Below are 17,187 nucleotides of genomic sequence, written 5' to 3' on the forward strand. Positions count from 1 at the left end.
AGAGAGAGAGAGAGAGAGAGAGAGAAGAAAAGAGACAGAGGCAGAGGCAGGTTGGAGGTGACAGGGTGGCAAGAGGGAAACTGGGTACATTGGTGATGGGATATGTACACTGGTGAAGGGTTGGTTGTTGGAACATCGTATGACTGAAACCCAATCATGAACTCATGAACAATTTTATAATTGTATATCTTACCGCAGTTCCAAACATACACACACACACACACACACACACGCACGCACAAACACACACACACATATATAGCAAATTCCCACTACCTGGTGGGGGTGGTGTGCTTGTGGATCATAGGAGAGATCTTTTCATTCCTGGTTCCCTCTTCATTCACTGCCTTTTCTAGGCTAACATGTTTCCTGTCTGTCAGGGTGTCCTTCCTAGAGTTATGCCTGACACAGCCAGCTTCCTGATCACTGATTGGTCATTACCAGTTGATCCTTGGATTCCCCTCTCATCTTTCTCCAGCCCTGGCATAAAGTATCAAGAACTCTTAGAAACCTCTTCTTCCTCTGTCTCTCTTTTTACAGAGCTCCTGCTATTTCTGCTTAGATGGAAGGCCATAAATACACTCAATGTACAGGCTGAAAACAAACTCAAGTCAAAACCTGGATTGGAACCTTCCTTTTATACTCCTTTTATACTCATATTTTAACTTGTTATAGAAAAATAAGACATGCTCACCATAGAGAATGTGGGTAGCACAATAAATGCATAAAAGAAAACAAAGAACAATCCCAAAACCCATCAGGCAGAAAGAGCAGCTTTTAAAATTTTGGCTACAAAATAGAGCTTGATTGGGCGGTATTCTTATCTGCTTTTTGTGTGACACTGTTTACACCTGTCATTGAAAATTCATTGAGATCTTTTTCTAGTGTTGGCAAAATGGGCATGCTGCTAAGGTTGTCAATTAGAAGAAAGTGCTAGCCACACGCTAGGGGAAAAGGGAGCTTAGATCCTTCCAGGATGGGAGAAGCATGCTGAAAGTAGACTATAGACCAAACATGATTGCCACTCTATGCCTCTTTTGCAAACCATAACACCCAAAAGGACAGAAAGAGAACAGAAGGGAATGCCCTGCCACAGAGGCAGGGTGGGTTGGGGGGGGGATGGGGGGTGGGAGGGATACTGGGATCCTTGGTGGTGGAAAATGGGCACGGGTGGAGGGATGGGTACTTGATCACTGTATAACTGAAACCCAAGCACAAAAATTTGTAAGTATACAACTGTACCTCATGGTGTTTCACTAATAAAAAATTTTTTTAAAAAAAGAAGAAAGTGATAGCAATTTTCGAGCACTTACTTGTTAAGTGATGTGATAGATGCCTTTTGTTCAGTGCCTCCAGAGCACCATTCATGTGTTCAGCAAATATTTATGGAGGTTCTACTATGGCTCAGGCACTGTTCAAGAGGTTAGAGACGACGTGAACATGTCAGGTGAAAATTCCTGTGCTCAAGATGTTCCATGGAAAAATGTTGGGAGGATCACTTGATCACTTGATATCCTGTTGCTCATCAATTTGCTCGAACGGGTGCCAGTAATGTCTCCATTCATCCCTGTTGCATGCTAGTGTAGCCCATGGCATCTGCTCGTTCTAGGAACACAAACAGCCTCAAACCGATTGTTCAGGGTCTTTCTTGACGAAGAAGTCTGACCATCTATCTCATAGGTGGGCGGCCATGCGATCTTTTGACGTCCTGTGGAATCCAGTCGGTAATGACTCTAGTACAGTGGTCATCTCCAAATCGCATTATGTGTCCAGCTCATGTGATTTTTGACACCTTGGCAAACAAGACAGCGTCCCTGATTCTCGATCGTCGATGGAGGTTGGAACTCCTGATTCCTTCTCTCTCTTGAGTGAAGTGTGATACTCCAAGCATAGCTCTTTCAATTTCTCTTTAGGAGACCCAAATAGCGTTCTCATCCTGTTTTCATAGGACCCAGGTCTCTGAGGCATATGTTAATGCAGGAAGAATGGTGGAGTCAAAGAAATGTGCCCAGTACCGGAGGTTCTTCATCCTCTTAGCTATTTCTTGGAAACTCTTGAAGGTGTTCCATGCCACTCTCTTCCTCCTGCACAACTCAGGTGCCAGGTCATTCGTCATGTTGACTTCTCAACCTAGATACACATAACTGCTGCATTCAGAGATGTTCGTTCTGTTGAGAGTGAATGGAATGTCAGGAACAAGTCCATTTCTCATGAACATTGTCTACGTGAGATTCAGGAGTCCAACCTTTCTACACTCATGGTCAAAGTCGGCCAGCATTTTTGCCGCTTGGCAAATGTTTGGTGTTATTAAAACGATGTCATCAGCGAAGCCGAGGTGGTGTAATTGCCAGTCATCTATCTTCATTTCCATTCCTTCCCATTCTAGTCATCACATGATGTTCCCGAGGGTGGGACTGGGGAGTTTCAGTGAAATGGTATCACCCTGTCGAACTCCTCTCTTGACATGGATGATAACTTCCTTGTAGAATGGTAAGATCCTGGTAGTGAATTCGTAATACTGCTCACAGAGGATTCTGATGTATTGAGTTTGAATGCCCTGTTTGGGTAGGGCTTCGATGACCACTTCAGTCTCAACAGAATCAAAGGTCTTCTTTAAATCAATGAATGTTAGACAGAGTGACATCTTGAACTCCCAAGAAACCTCAATGAGCTTGATTACCATGTGGATATGGTCAATCATACTGAATCCTTTTCGGAACCTGACTTGCTTGCATGGTTGTCCATCATCTAGTGTTCTGCCAATACTATTCAGGATGACTTGAGTGAACAGCTTGTAAACAGGCAGATTGAGCGATAGTTGCCAATGTTGTGGATGTCTCCCTTCTTGAATAGAACAGTCCTGCTGGTTTTCCATTGGGACAGAACCTTGCATTCAGACAGGTAGCATGTGAAGAGATGAGTCAGTTTATTGATAAATACTGGCGGCAGGTTCTTCAGGTGTTCACGTCTGACCTTGTCTGGGCCAGGTGCTGTTCACTTCTTTACCAATGAAATGGCGTCTCGGATTTCGGAAGGGAGAACGTTGGGAACGACATATCCATCCTGTGGAATTTGGTATGAGGGCAGGTGGACGTGGGTATCGAAGAGATTGGAGTAGAAGTCATGGATAATCTCCATTGTGCTTCTGGAAGATGTTATAGATCCATCAGGACGTCAGAGGGCAGTCATCTTGGTCTTGTAGTTGGCGAAGGACAGGTGGGTGTTGCAAATACTTTTCCTAGCTTCTGCCGCATCTGCCAGCACTGCTGCTCTTCTCTTTTTGAGATCCTCTTTGATCGCTTCTCTGCACTGCTTTGCAAGCTTGGACATGCGCTTGTGGTTGCCTGAGGCTCGCACCAAGCCACGTTGGGGAATGAGCTCAAGTTTCGGAAGACAAGTGTCTTTTGGTGACTTTCTCTCTCTTGGCGTTCCTCACACAATCATGGAGGTGCTGAACCAGTTGATCATATTCTTTGTCAGTGTTGTCAATGACGGCATCTTCCCATGTTGCCGCAATAGTGCCAAAGAGCTCCCAGTTGGTGGTGGTTCTGGGAGGTCTCTTCTTAAACTTTGCAGCCCTTTCTCCCCACTCCATGAAGGACATGAGCACACAAATGTCTTTAAGTGGTGATTTACTTGTTTCAATTAAAATCTTTATTGGGGTAACACCCAGAAGCAAATGTTAACCAGAGAGATAGTACAGGGATAGTATAGTCAGTTTTCTTACACATGGTCACTACAGGTTTAATCTCTAGCACCCTAGATGGTCCCCTAAGCCCCACCAGGAGTGATTGCTGAGCTCAGAGCCAGGAGTAAATCCTGAGCACAGCTAGGTGTGGCCCCAAAATCAAAACCCAAACCAAAAAGCAACCAAGCAAACAGAAGAAAGTAGATGTTAATATGCGTCAGGGTATGAGCAAATGCCAAACTTTTAAAAAATGATACTGGCTACATATGCCACCCCACTACCCCCCAAGTCAAGACTAGGTGTATTTTAGAAAATCCTCAGAAGTGAACATTATCATGGCCTTCTGTGTCTGGTTTTGGTTGACACTCCTTCTAGCAAAGGGTTTGGCGTACAGCAAGTATTCTAACAATGAATAAATATTGGCTAACTGAATAATGGATGAGGAGGTGTGTCTAGCATGACCAAAGTTGCTTTGTTCATCAAAACTTGAAACTCCTTCCTGGAATCCAGGAAAGGAAATGGAGCTAAAATGCCACACTCTGCTCCTTCTTTCCAATTCTGACATTTTCCCCACATACCACAGAACAAACCCAATGTGAATGGCCCTTCTCAGGCCCTGTGGGCAGAGATCTCAGCTCAAGTGAGAAGACATTCTTCCTTCTCAGGGCCCTGGAACACGCCCTGGAGGGAAGAAGCCAGGTTCATGGGCCAGGGAGGTGAATTAATCACAGCAGCAAAGATAACAGTTCTTTGTGAAGAATTTTTGTGAGCTTTCAGCATGGGCTGTCCCAGAGTAAAACATAAACTCGATGTATGTGCTATTCAGGGACTTCAAAACTAGATGAAGCAGAGATTAGATCAAGTATCTTGATTTGTGTTGGGTGCCTCCATTCTGACCGATAATTAACAGGTCATACACAGTACCCAGAAGGCACTGAAATATCACAACTTTTGGGTAGTTGGCTTCTTTGCAGTATACTGTGTGCTGAGAGCATCCTCAAGTTGGAATTTCTGACACTTGTGAAAAATGATCATGGAAAAGGTTTGAATTCGGTTCAAGGCAGGACCTAATAAATACATGGTGCATGGTGAGAATCTAAGCTGTAAATCTATTTTTATTTTTGCTAAGGACTAGCAAACTCTTTGAGAGCTGAAAGGGATGAGAGGAAATCCTTCCTGAATTAGAGAGGGTGGCATAAAAGATGTAAATGTCATTCTAAGAAATGCTAATGAAACAGAGGGTGGGGTTTCTGAGGTGTGGGATCTTTGGGATTCAGGAAGCCTTCTCAGTGGTTTGAAAGTCAAGTTTTCCTTTGTAGAACCAAGAAATGCAGGGGAGGCTCATTTCTGGTCAGCTCCATATGAGAGAGGAGCACTCTCTCTCATATGGAACTGACTGCTGAATTGGAGGCATACCCAGGGCAATAATTATCCAATTCTCTGCAAAGAGGGGGGTTTCTGAGAGTAAATCACAGGGCTAGGATTCTGTCTAGAGTTTGTGTGCCAAATCTGTTTTTCCTTCCAGAAGTAACAATTCAATTTAACCCTGGGGCTCTGCTTCTTAATCATACTGGTACTGGGGCAGGACTGAACTTCCAGCGTGGCCAGAAGTCATAAAGGGGAAAGCACACTCCAAAGATGGTTCCACATGGGTTTGAAAAGCTGTGTTGCTCTTCAGATCTAATTAGTGTGGGGAAGTCTATGTTTAAACCATGGGTTGTGTACTGCTGGACAGCCCATGCCACACGGTAGGTACACTGTGTTAGGGTGCGGATCGTGATCTCCCTTTTAACGACAAAGAGACTCCAGAGACTGCAAACAGCAAGCAAGGTTTATTGTAAGACTGGCTAGCCAGAGTCAAGCCGCCTACACAGACACGCAGGTCAGTTAGGTGAGGCAAGACCCTGAACTTCTTCAAAGGGGATCTTATATAGGCCTTCACTGGCCGTTACAGCAAAGCCCGCGCATTTCATAGCCAATAGATTTGTAACAACATATGCTTTCTTAACCAATCCAATTAAGGGTACATCACTTCTTAGCCTATTGTTTAAAGATCAGCATTTTGCTTAGGAACTGACAGGTTTTTAAGGCAGTCCTGGGTCTTGCAACATGGGTCTTGTGAGAGACATCCGGTTATCTGGTCTGACCCCCACCCTTCAAGTACCTGTATCTGAATTCCTTGCTCAGGGGCAGAAAAACCAGTTATTTTGCAGTGCAGGCTCCTATAAAGCGGATCTGAAAAAGCTTATCTAGACCTGTTCCTTGAAAAACAAGTTATTTTGCAATGCAGGTTCCTATTAAGCTAAGCTAAATTAATTCTGGTGGTAGTCCATTTTGGGCCTGTCCCTCACACACTGTTCTTTGATAGAAAACAAACGTCCATCCTTCCATCTCTTCCTCCTCCAGGGCTTCCACACACAACCACTGGGACGGAAATGCTAATCAGTTTCAGCATCATCACAGGCTTCCCATTGCAGGAAGGAAAACGCAGGCCCGAGTGTCTGAGGCAGTGCAGCCCATCTTTCTGATTGTCCCTCTTCAACTCCCAGCCAGACTCAGAGGAAAAACACTGGCATCTTTCCTGGTATGCTATGCCCTCACCTCGGTGCTTTCCTGTGTTCCTCCTCCAGGCTGGACACCATCTATGAGGAGCAGGAACAATGCCCATTTACACACATGCCCGCTCAAAAACCAAAACCTGTATCACAGAATACGTGATGCTGGTTAGCTTCTTTTTTTTTTAATTAGTGAATCACCATGAGGCACAGTTACAGGCTTACAAACTTCAGTGCTTGCGTTTCAGTCATACAATGGTCAAGTACCCATCCCTCCAGTGCCCATTTTCCACCATCAATGGTCCCAGCATCCCTCCCACCCCTACCCCTCCACCCTGCCCCACCTCTGTGGCAGGGCATTCCTTTTTGGTCTCTCTCTCCTTTTGGTTGTTGTGGTTTGCAATAGAGGTATTGAGTAGCCATCATGTTCGGTCTATCGTCTACTTTCAGCACAACTCGAGCAGGTTCTCCTAACATCCTTTATTTGGTGTTCCTTTCTCTATCTGAGCTGCCTTTTCCCCCAGCATGTGAAGCCGGTTTCCAAGCTGTGGAGCAGACATCTCTACTACTCTTAGGTGTTAGTCTCCCATTCTGTTACTTTATATTTCACAAATGAGTGCAATCTTTCTATGCCTGTCCCTCTCTTTCTGACTCATTTCACTTAACATGATACTTTCTGTGTTGACCCACTTTATATGCAAATTTTATGACTTCATCTTTTCTAACAGCTGCATAGTATTCCATAGTGTAGCTGTACCAAAGTTTCTTAGCTTTGACCCTGTCACCAGCTCCATAACTGGTCAGTGCAGATCAGCCTGGGATGTCCACATAGGTCTGTGGTGGGCATATAGGTTTGATCCCTACCTGCAAGATTCTCATTTAAGGTAAGTAATATTTTGACCTCAGGAGATGACACCAAGGACTGGAGTACATGTTTTACATGTATTAGGGGGCTGGGTTCCACTCCCAATACTGCATGGTTCCCTGAGCACTGCCAGAAGGAAATCTTGAGTTCCAAGCTGAGAATGGCCTCTGACCACTACCAGGTACCAAAACAAAATGAAACAAACAAAAAAATGGAATACCAGGCAGCCACAAGGAAGGATAACATTATGTAATTTGCTGCTACTTGTATGAAACTGTAAGCAAGAAGGACAAACACAGGATGATCTCACTTATTTTGTGATACATAGAAAATGAGTCAAGGGAATATAAGGTATCAAAGCAGGGAATGCCTGGATTATCCTTGGTCCAAGATTATAGATCTGAGGATGGGGAAGGAAAGAGACAAAAGAAGAAGAGTGGGGATGAAGGTAACAGAGGCAGGTATCAAGGACCTTGGTACAACATTGGTGTAGAGCTGAGATATATATATATATATATATATATATATATATATATATATATAGGATTAGCACTACTTTAAGCAGAAGATCCAAACTATAATAATTAAACTGAAAAATGTGCTTGTTGAGGAGGCAGGTTGGGGGTAAGAGGGAACCTGGGACATAGGTGGAGAGAAAGTGACCCTGGTAGCAAGATTAGTGCTGGAAAAATGTATGCCTGAAACTCTATTATGAATAATTTTTTCAACTACAGTGTCTCAATTGAAAAAAAAATATTTGGAGAAACAAATGAACAAAAAAGGGGAAATGAAGTTGTCATTGTCAGAGAGAAAAACACTGTAGCTGCCAGAGATCAGAAAAAAATATCACAGTGCTGGAATCTTTTTCAGCCTGTAGCTTTTGCTCAAGTTTTCCCTAGGGGATACCCTGGAGCTGAATATGGTTCTGTCCCTGAGAAAGGGTGTTTGTGGAGGAGACTTGGGGAGGGGATTAGTGTGGTCAAGGGAGGCTAACAGAGTCTCCAGGAAGCTTCTTGGAAGAGAATTAAAGAATGCTGGGAAGAGCGGACTCAAACTCACACTTTTTTCCAGAAATAGCACTGCAAGAGTTCTGTTTCCTAGGTTAATGGAGTTGCCGCCTTCCAATTTCTGGCCAGCCCCTGCCCCCCACAGAAGAAAGAAAACAAACCAACAGCGGCCCACCCTGATGACTTCTTTTCCTCTCTGCTCTTCCCCATTGCCTCCAAGGATTTCCTTCTAACTCACACCACCCATCTGCCAAGGAGCTTTCCTCCCAGACAGAGCATGACCTCGGACAAGTTATTGTGCCCATCCTATGCCAATCACATTGTCTTCATTTCAAGGGACATCTTTTTAATATTTTTTTTCATTTTTATTAGTGAAATGCCATGAGGTACAGTTGTAGACTTATAAATTTTTGTGCTTGGCTTTTCATTATACAATGATCAAATTCCCATCCCTCCACCAGTGCCCATTTTCTACCACCACTGATCCCAGTATTCCTCCCCCCCCATAACCCTCCTGCCCCACCCTGCCTCTGTGGCAGGGCATTCCCTTTTGTTCTCTCTCTCCTTTTGGGTGCTGTGGTTTGCAAAAGAGGCATTGCGTGGCAATCATGTTCGGTCTATAGACTACTTTCAGCACGCTTCTCCCATCCTAGGAGGATCCTCCTAACACCCTTTATTTGGTGCTCCCTTCTCTATCTGAGCTGCCTTTTCTCAAGGGACATCTGTTCCTGAGATCTAGAAGTCGCATTTTGTAGACATGAGGAGGAGGAAGGCAAGAACCTGACCTCCCTAAAGAAGGGATGTTGTTAACCAACAGAATCACTGGTGAAATTCTAGGGGAATGCTGAATTCGTCCTCAGAAAGCACTTATTTCTTACAAGTTGGCAGCGAATGGCTCCAGTCTGTATGTTTTTGCTCTTGAAAGTTACTTTCACATTTTCTAGATTCTCAGGGCGCTTCGTAACCCCCTCCTGTGACGGGCCCTTCATCTTCCCCCATTCTCCCTTGGGCCACTGGCTGTCAAAGAGAAACGCCCACCAAGAAGTGGCCAGGAGCCCCCTCTGGGTGTCTGGCAGGTAACAGGGGGGTCATGGGAGCTGCTCTCTGCCCCTGAACCCACGTTTTCTTTTGAAGGCTGGAAGGCTGGACCCACCAGCCTGCCACACTTGACAAATGACGGAGATAATGAAAGCAAAGGTGCAGAGCAGAAGGTCGCTCTCATCTCTCCTCACCCTGTTTGCTGAGCTCCCACCTATTCCTTGAAGACCTCGCAAGCTGTGTGAACTGGTCCTGAGTCTGTGGAAACCAAATCCTGCAGTAAGGCAAGGCCAGAAGATGAGGAGGAGGAAAGATGCTTTCAGACGAAGTCCCTTTCTCTAATGAGCGTGGTCACAGGGACCCCCATGGAGCTCCTGGTAAAGCTCCTGCATCTCTCGAAGCTTACAGAGGCAGGTGATGGATGGCACGCACCCATTGGTCTGGAGTCTTGAGAGAATCATCCTTTGTCAACCCACCATCCTCCTAGGTATGTCTGTGCTGGAGGATTTCTCCAAGACACTCGTTTGAGTGGTCTCAGGGCTCAGATCCATTCCGGAGCTGAGAAGGTCTCATTGATGGGACCTACCATCTGAGAACCCCCTGGAGCCCCCCCAGATTCTCTCAGTCTGGCCTCATCTCACCAGGCCTGGTAGTTTACACTTCTCCAGCTTTGCCCTTGTACATGCAGAGAACTAGTAGTCCTGCTGACTGTGTCTTTGAGATGTCCAGGACTTTGGAAGCCAGAAATAATTTTCACAAGGCTACAAGAAGAGAAATATGAGTTTCATAAAGATTAGGAACATTCCACAGCCCCACAGATTCTTTTTATTAGCAAACTTCACAGATTCACCCTTTGTACCCTGCTCTGCTTGGCTCTCAATTGCCACACTGAAAAGTGCCTCAAAGGGCTGGAGCACACAGGCTGTACACATGGGAGTCTTGGGTTCAGTCCCTTGCACTGCATGTTCCCCTGAGCACTGCTGGGGATGCCCAAGAGTAGGGCAATTGCCCTGCACAAACACACAAGACACACAAACACACAAATGCACACGCACATGGGCACACACACATAAGCACATATACACACACAAGTAAGGAGTTGGTCAGAGCAATGTCTTGAAGCTTGCATTAACTTAGGAGAGAGCAGCAGCAAGTAGGATCCCTCGGCTCACATTTCACAATGGGCTCTTGGAAATGGTCTCAGGGCTGGCAACTTGGCAAGGCCATTGAAAACAAGGAATCAGATGTGTCCATCCTATGAATTTGGTGATTCCCTGCTGCAAGAGCTCCAGAAAAGAGCTTCAGAAATCACCTGAAATTTGTGTTTTGGTTTGGTTGGTTTGGTTTTGGACCACATCCAGTGATGCTCAGGGATTACTTCTAGCTCTGTGCTCAGGGATCACTCCAGGTGGGCTCAGGGGATCATATGGAATGCCAGGGATCCCAAACCTGGTTTGACCATGTGCAAGGCAAATGCTCTACTATGAAGCACAGAATACTAGCGTTTCCATTTCACCGTGTGGCGTGGGGGGGTGGGGGAGGGTGGTAAGGAGTTTTGTGAAGCACCGCATTTACCAGATTTCCCCAAATATATTGAATTTTCTTTTGATAGATGCCTAATGTACTTTGTGACTAAGACAAAAAACCTTCCTAAAGTTTCACCTTCAGGAATCCAGTACAATGGGAGTCTAGGCGTCTGTCTGCCAGACTTATAACAAAATAAGTGTACACCAACCATTTGTCTTTCCTAGAAAATGCTGCTCCTTGAAAAGCTTGTCTGGGTGGGTTATCTTGGCACAAATATTTCTCAGACTGGTTAGTGTGGGGGAAATTTAGCATGACCTTCTTTTGTGTTGTTTATTGGCCAATATGTTTCATGCCTCATTTGCCCTCAAATACATATTTGTATTGATTGGAGTATTTGCTCTGCCTGTGTGCTTGCGTGTGTGTGCTCATCATGGTCACACACACACACACAAACCTTTGCACTTTCAACACTAGCCAGATGATAGGATATTTATTTTTCATTTTGCCAAGTAATATGATTTCCAGATGAGGTTCTCAAACCCAAAAAGCAAAGGAAAACAATTAAGAATTCCACTTCAAATGAGCAGCGTCTGGCTTAGCTCAGAGCGGGGCTCACGGGGGGGGGGGGGGGGGGGGGGGCTCACATTTGCCCTCCTGCATATCCTCTACTCACATACAGCCTGGGAAGGTGGGTGGGGGTGGAGGCAAGAGGGGCGGGTTCAGCTGGCTCTGACCTGCCTCCTCCACTGCTATCACGCACTCTGATGGGTGCCGTGGCCAGGGCCCATCCTTCATGTGAGTCTGGAATTCTGTCATGCCCTCTCAGCAGGCCAGGGAGCTGCAAGCAGCCGGGTTCCCTAGCAATTAATGAGCAGCAAGAGCACATCATAATGAGACTCGTGAGGAGGCCCCCGTCTTTGTCAGGGGAGACTTTCTCTCTGGTCCCTCCTTTTTACCTAACCCACCTCCATCATCACGTCACCTTTGGGAATTTTCTCTTTCTGTTTTGATTTTGTTCTGAAACCAGAGCCGGTAGTGCTCAGAGATTACTCTGTGACTGTAAGTTCATAAATTTTTGGTTAATAGGGGCTCAGGGGATTCTATGCCGTGCCAGAGATTCAACTCAGGTCAGTTACATACAAGGTTAGTACGATACCCACTGTACCATCTCTCTGGCACCAAGACTTGGGTTTTGATGAATGTGACTGACCCATAGTAATTCTTTGTTGCCACAAATATCTGTGGAAATAGCTGTGTCCATTGTATTTTTGGTAATTTTCTTCAACATGCCATTCATGTTGATTTAAATTAGATTTATATGCATAGACTTTACCCTTTCTCCTTATTACCGTTTTAGCTCTTTCCCACCAAATTGCTATCTCTTTGCTATTGTACTGATGTTGGAATTGTGCTTTTGGTTGCAGAGCTGGATCAGGCATCTGGTGCTCTATGGAACTCACAAGACTTTTAGTTGTACTCTCAAATACAGCTGGAGGTAAGGCTTGGAAACTCTCAGACTTTGTCGTGGCATCCAGGGTTACCACCAGCAATACCACCTGGTTCTACTGTGGGGCAACCCCTCAGCTTTAAGATGCAAAGCAAGTGCTATACCACTAATCTATCCCTAGGCTCCTAGACTTTGATTTTGGGGCCTCCCCAGCACAGTGCTTGGGAGTGAGGGGTTGTTCCTTGTGGTGCTCTGGGGACCAGGTGATACCAAGAATCAAACTCAGAATTCTCACATGCCAAAATGTGTATTCCAGACCCTGAAATTCTCTCAGGCCCAACTTAACTTTTAAACACTCAAACTTAAAAACTCTTTAACATCAGGATCATAGAGAACTAATTTAATAATACTGCTGTCTTTATTCCTTGACTACCCACTCGAGTTATCTTGCATGCCTTCAGAGTAACCATCCAAATGCCATGTGTTTGTTATAGTGTGTGTATGTGTATGTGTGTGTGTGTGAGAGAGAGAGAGAGAAAGAGAGAGAGAGAGAGCGAAAGACAGAAAGACTGTTCTTACCAGTAGTTGTGAGATTTGATAATTTACATTTCTCTGCACCAATATTCTCAGGAGCCTCTCACTTTGGATGTGCTTTTGGTCTATGGCAAATATGGCCAATACTTACTTCAGCAGTCTTGTAGGTCTTACATTTTCACAGGCAAATATAGTCAGAGCTTTCAAAAACCTATCTGATGAATCTTTCCCTTATATCTGAGAAATTCAACCACTGATAAACACATATGCTTTGAAAGGTACTTTCTGGGACTAACTAGTCCTGGTAGAAGAGAGTACCAGGGGTCAAGGAGTGCTAGACTTCATCTGTGGGAGATCAGGCAATGGTCAAGGATGCATGTAGGTCAAGCACAAGACCAGTCATGCCAAGTTAATGACCACAACCACTCCAAGTCATTTTAAAATCTCTGAAATGAACTCAGAACCTGCTACATAGTGTTGAGTTGAAGTCATATAAAATAATACACTGAGACGTGTCAAGCTCAATACCCAGCATATACCAGTGTGTGCTACCTGCTTCAGAATATCTTACTGTCACACCATCGTTTTCCTGACAAATCTGGACCTTGGGAAGAGCCTCTTACATAAAAAGAGGTTGGATATCTACTGCTACTGGGGTTTGGTTATATTTATTTCAAGGGGAAGGCAGAGATGCTTGGAAGAGCTATGGGTCTTCTCCGAGCCAATAGGAGAGGTGAGTTGTGCAGGAAATCAGGAGCAATGTGAAGATGTCTCTGTCTACTTTCTTAAATAGATTGAGTCTCCCAAACTCAATTCAGAGCAGCAACTGGAAGCTCCCTTTATCACCAATGGTCTTGTCAAAATAGGAGAGGGTAACCATTGCCTCTCAGGATGATTCTTCTATGCCCAGAACTCGGGACCAATAGCTCTCCAGTCACAGGCTTAGAAACCCAAGTAGGATCCCTTCCACTTTGACTGCCATGACCCTGTGCTGTGTCTGGCGCCGAGGGAAAATGCACCATCTCATGGGCAGAGATAGTGGTTTATGTCTTTGCTTCCATATGAGCTCCATAGAAGAAAGAAGACTAGATAGAAAGACAGGCCAGTGGAACTGAGTGGGCCAGCCTGTGTTCTTGCTTTGGACCCAGCTTCACCCCCTGCCTCTGAGACAAAACCCACTCTCCACACACATCGGCAGCGAAGCAGGATGGTGTTCACCCAGGCAGGAGCATAGTGCCCAGCTTTGTGTCCATCACAGCTTCTAAGGATGACTGTGTCAGTAGCTATCAGAAACCCAGTGGCAACATAGATAGTAGACGTTAGCTACATCTGGATGTGGAGAACTCAGACCTCAGAGACCTACACCTGAGCCCTGCACAGTGCAGCACATTTCCTCTATATATTGTGTACCATAGCAAACTTGGCTTCTCTGAGTGACAGTGAACGGGTCATGAACTCTGACTGTGACCTTGCAAAGCTCAGGGCTGAGGATCTTCCAGGCTTGAAGACCGGAGACTTCTTAGGTTGGCTGAGAGGCGACTTGTCTCTAGTCTGAGATAAGAGCAGGGACAGGAAGGAGCTGGGGAGCGCTCCTGGAGCCTTGCATATAGAACTTTGATCCCCCCACACCTCAATAGCTTTCTCTATGTCTTCACTAGATGTAATGCAAAAAAAAGTTATATAACTATATAACTAACTATAACTATATGTAGTTAAAGAGACTAGAACAAAATCCATGGTATTTACCTTCAGATCTGGATAAACGAAAGGCCTCTTTGCTCAATCGCTAATTGGGGCGGTGCTGGAGCGACAGCCAGCAGCCGCCTTTGACATTTAGGGAGCTAGAACAGATGCTGTTAGCACATTAAATTCTTATTTGGGATTTGTAAATATCCTCCTTTTTCCTTCTCATGTTGCTTTATGTATTTGTGGAGCTGCATTGTGCTCCGAATGCAGGCATTGTGATTAGCAATATTTATTCAAAATTAGAAAGTATTTATTTTGTTGTGATTTCATTCCCTTGCCTGATTGTCACAGGCAGGGAAAGTCAGACACCCTAATGGTCAGGAAAGTCCCAGAAGAGATGGCACTGGAGGGCAAAGAGAGGGCGCCTGTGTGAGTACTGCATAGGGCTGTGCTTCCGGGTCTGACCTCAGCAGGGCCACAGCTCACCTGACAGGTTGGCAGTTCCTGCTTGGCCCATAGTCCCTTTGTCTGCACTCAATCCTTTACCAGGGCAGCAGGTTTAGCCTTTACCAAGCCTTCAAATCTTTCAAAGCTTCACTGGGAGGTTGTATCTATCCTTCTAGTCTGTCCATTGAGATAAGAATTTCAAGAAAAGCTTTCCCACTACAGTGGAAGCTTCCTGACTTTCTAGTGATTTCATGGGCATGGAAGTGGGGGGAGGTAGGGCCAGGGGTTACTCCAGGCTAAGCATGTGTCTCGGGGCCAGAGAGATAGTACAGGAATTAAGATGCTGGTATTGTAGGCAGCCAAGCCTGCTTTCATTTCCAGGACCCAAGGACTGGCAGGAATGAGACCGAGCACTGAGCCAGAAGTAGACTCAGAGCACAGCCAGATGTGGCAAAAGAAAGAAGAGAAGGAAAGAAGGGGAAGGAAAGGAAAGGCAAAAGAAGGGAGGGAGGAAGAGAGAAAAGAAAAAGGAAGGAAGGAAGGAAGGAAGGAAGGAAGGAAGGAAGGAAGGAAGGAAGGAAGAAGAGAGGAAGGAAATGAGGGTGATGGAAAGACAAAGAGAGAATGAGAAGAGAGAAGAAAGACACACATGTACACACACACACACACACACACACACACACCACTTCATAAATTAAAACTGGACTCTTGAGTATCATATACAAGGCCTGACCTCCAAGCATGATGGGTAGAAGCTTTAGGATGACTTTCTGATCACTTCTATCTAGTTCTATGCTTAGGAGAATTAAAGTCAGTTTTTCTTCAGGTCGAACATTTCTCTGTTCACTAGGTGATCTGACAGCCAGGCTTGGATGGAAAACTGGCCTGGGACATGAGTGAGGACTGCTTCCTGCCTATGGCAGCTCCCTGGGTCCCCCTGTGGACTCTGAAACCTGAAGGGGGGTCTTGATATTTTTTCGGGGACGGAGGGAATGAGAAGGCATGTGGGTTCATCCACTTAGTCTGCCAGCCTACGATTGTTACAAAGCAGGTGGAGTAATTACGAAGGACTGACTGCAAACCCTGGATGATTTACAACCTGGATCTAAAGCCAAAAATTCCTTCTTATGTGTCAGATCTCCCACTTCCCTCCCAGGCTCCAATCATGCTGCTAGAGTGAAGGTCCCAGAGTGGCTCCCTGGCCTGCCGAGATGCCCTCCTGACACAGAGGCTCCTTCTGGGCACTCTGCTCGGGCACTTAGCACTCCGCCACACAAAGAGCCAGCCCCAGCTCACAGTTTTTAACGCTCAGTCTGAAATGACCTTTAAAAAGCCAGATAATATTTTATTTACCTTTTTTCTCCCATTTACTGGTAAATGTTAATGAAGGTAAGAGATTCAAATTCCTGCTAATAAAATACTTTAATTGACTCAAGTGCAACCATAACTGTAAATTGGCTACTTTGTACGGACAACCTTAGAGCTTCTCTGTCCCCTCCCCTCCCCTACCCCCACCCAGGCTGCAGCCTGTGAGATTTTGGAATTGGGCTGCAAAGCTTTCCTTTGCGCCTTCTGAGTTTCACCTTAGTTGCAAACCCTCTACTCCAAGACAGGGAGTGACTGTGGATTGCCCTCTCAACAGACCCAGTTGCTCTATGCCTTGCCCTTGTCTCTATCCATTGAAATCCTGCAGATTTGGGCACATATTCAGCGTCACCACATCCAGGAAGTCTTCCAGGATCCCTACTTCCTTCTCATCCACCTCCCAATGACCAGAGCACTTGGCGACTTTCCTGGTTCCACTTCTCATTTTCTCTCATGTCATAGTAAATTCTATAAACTGTGTTTTCTCTTCCCTCACCTCACAAGCTTAGTTGGTTAATTGATAATAAACTGATTTGGGTAAAAAGAAAGGAAAAACTGATTTCTCTGCTTCCTATCCTACCCGGTTTCCAGCTCATTCTTAAAAACATTTATCAAATGCATCTGGATTTCGTAGTTCAAGCCACTTGTATTCAAAATTTGCTTTAGAGAGTTTCCAAAAGCAGAAAGTATCATAATCTGAAACTCTACATTACAGAAGAAAGCAAGGGGGCCTTTAAACAGTCATAGGCAGCCTGCAGTGGGTGGTCAGAGGAGACAACCAGACCAGCTGGGCTTTCTCTTTGGCTGTAGTTCTGGAGACAGAGGAATAAGCTGTAACTATTCCTATGCTCAGTGGAGCTCACACGTGGGTCCTGTGGTCTAGGCTGTCACAAGTGTGACACAGGTGAGTGGAATTGAATATGCTTAAACATTGCTAATTTATCAAATAATAATTCACACAATCAATACTATCACTAAACTCATACATATAAGTAAACAAACCCAACTAAGAACGTTCATATGACTAA

The sequence above is a fragment of the Sorex fumeus genome, unplaced genomic scaffold (assembly GCF_029834395.1).
Source record: "Sorex fumeus unplaced genomic scaffold, SorFum_2.1 ptg000081l, whole genome shotgun sequence".
NCBI classification, from domain to species: domain Eukaryota; kingdom Metazoa; phylum Chordata; class Mammalia; order Eulipotyphla; family Soricidae; genus Sorex; species Sorex fumeus.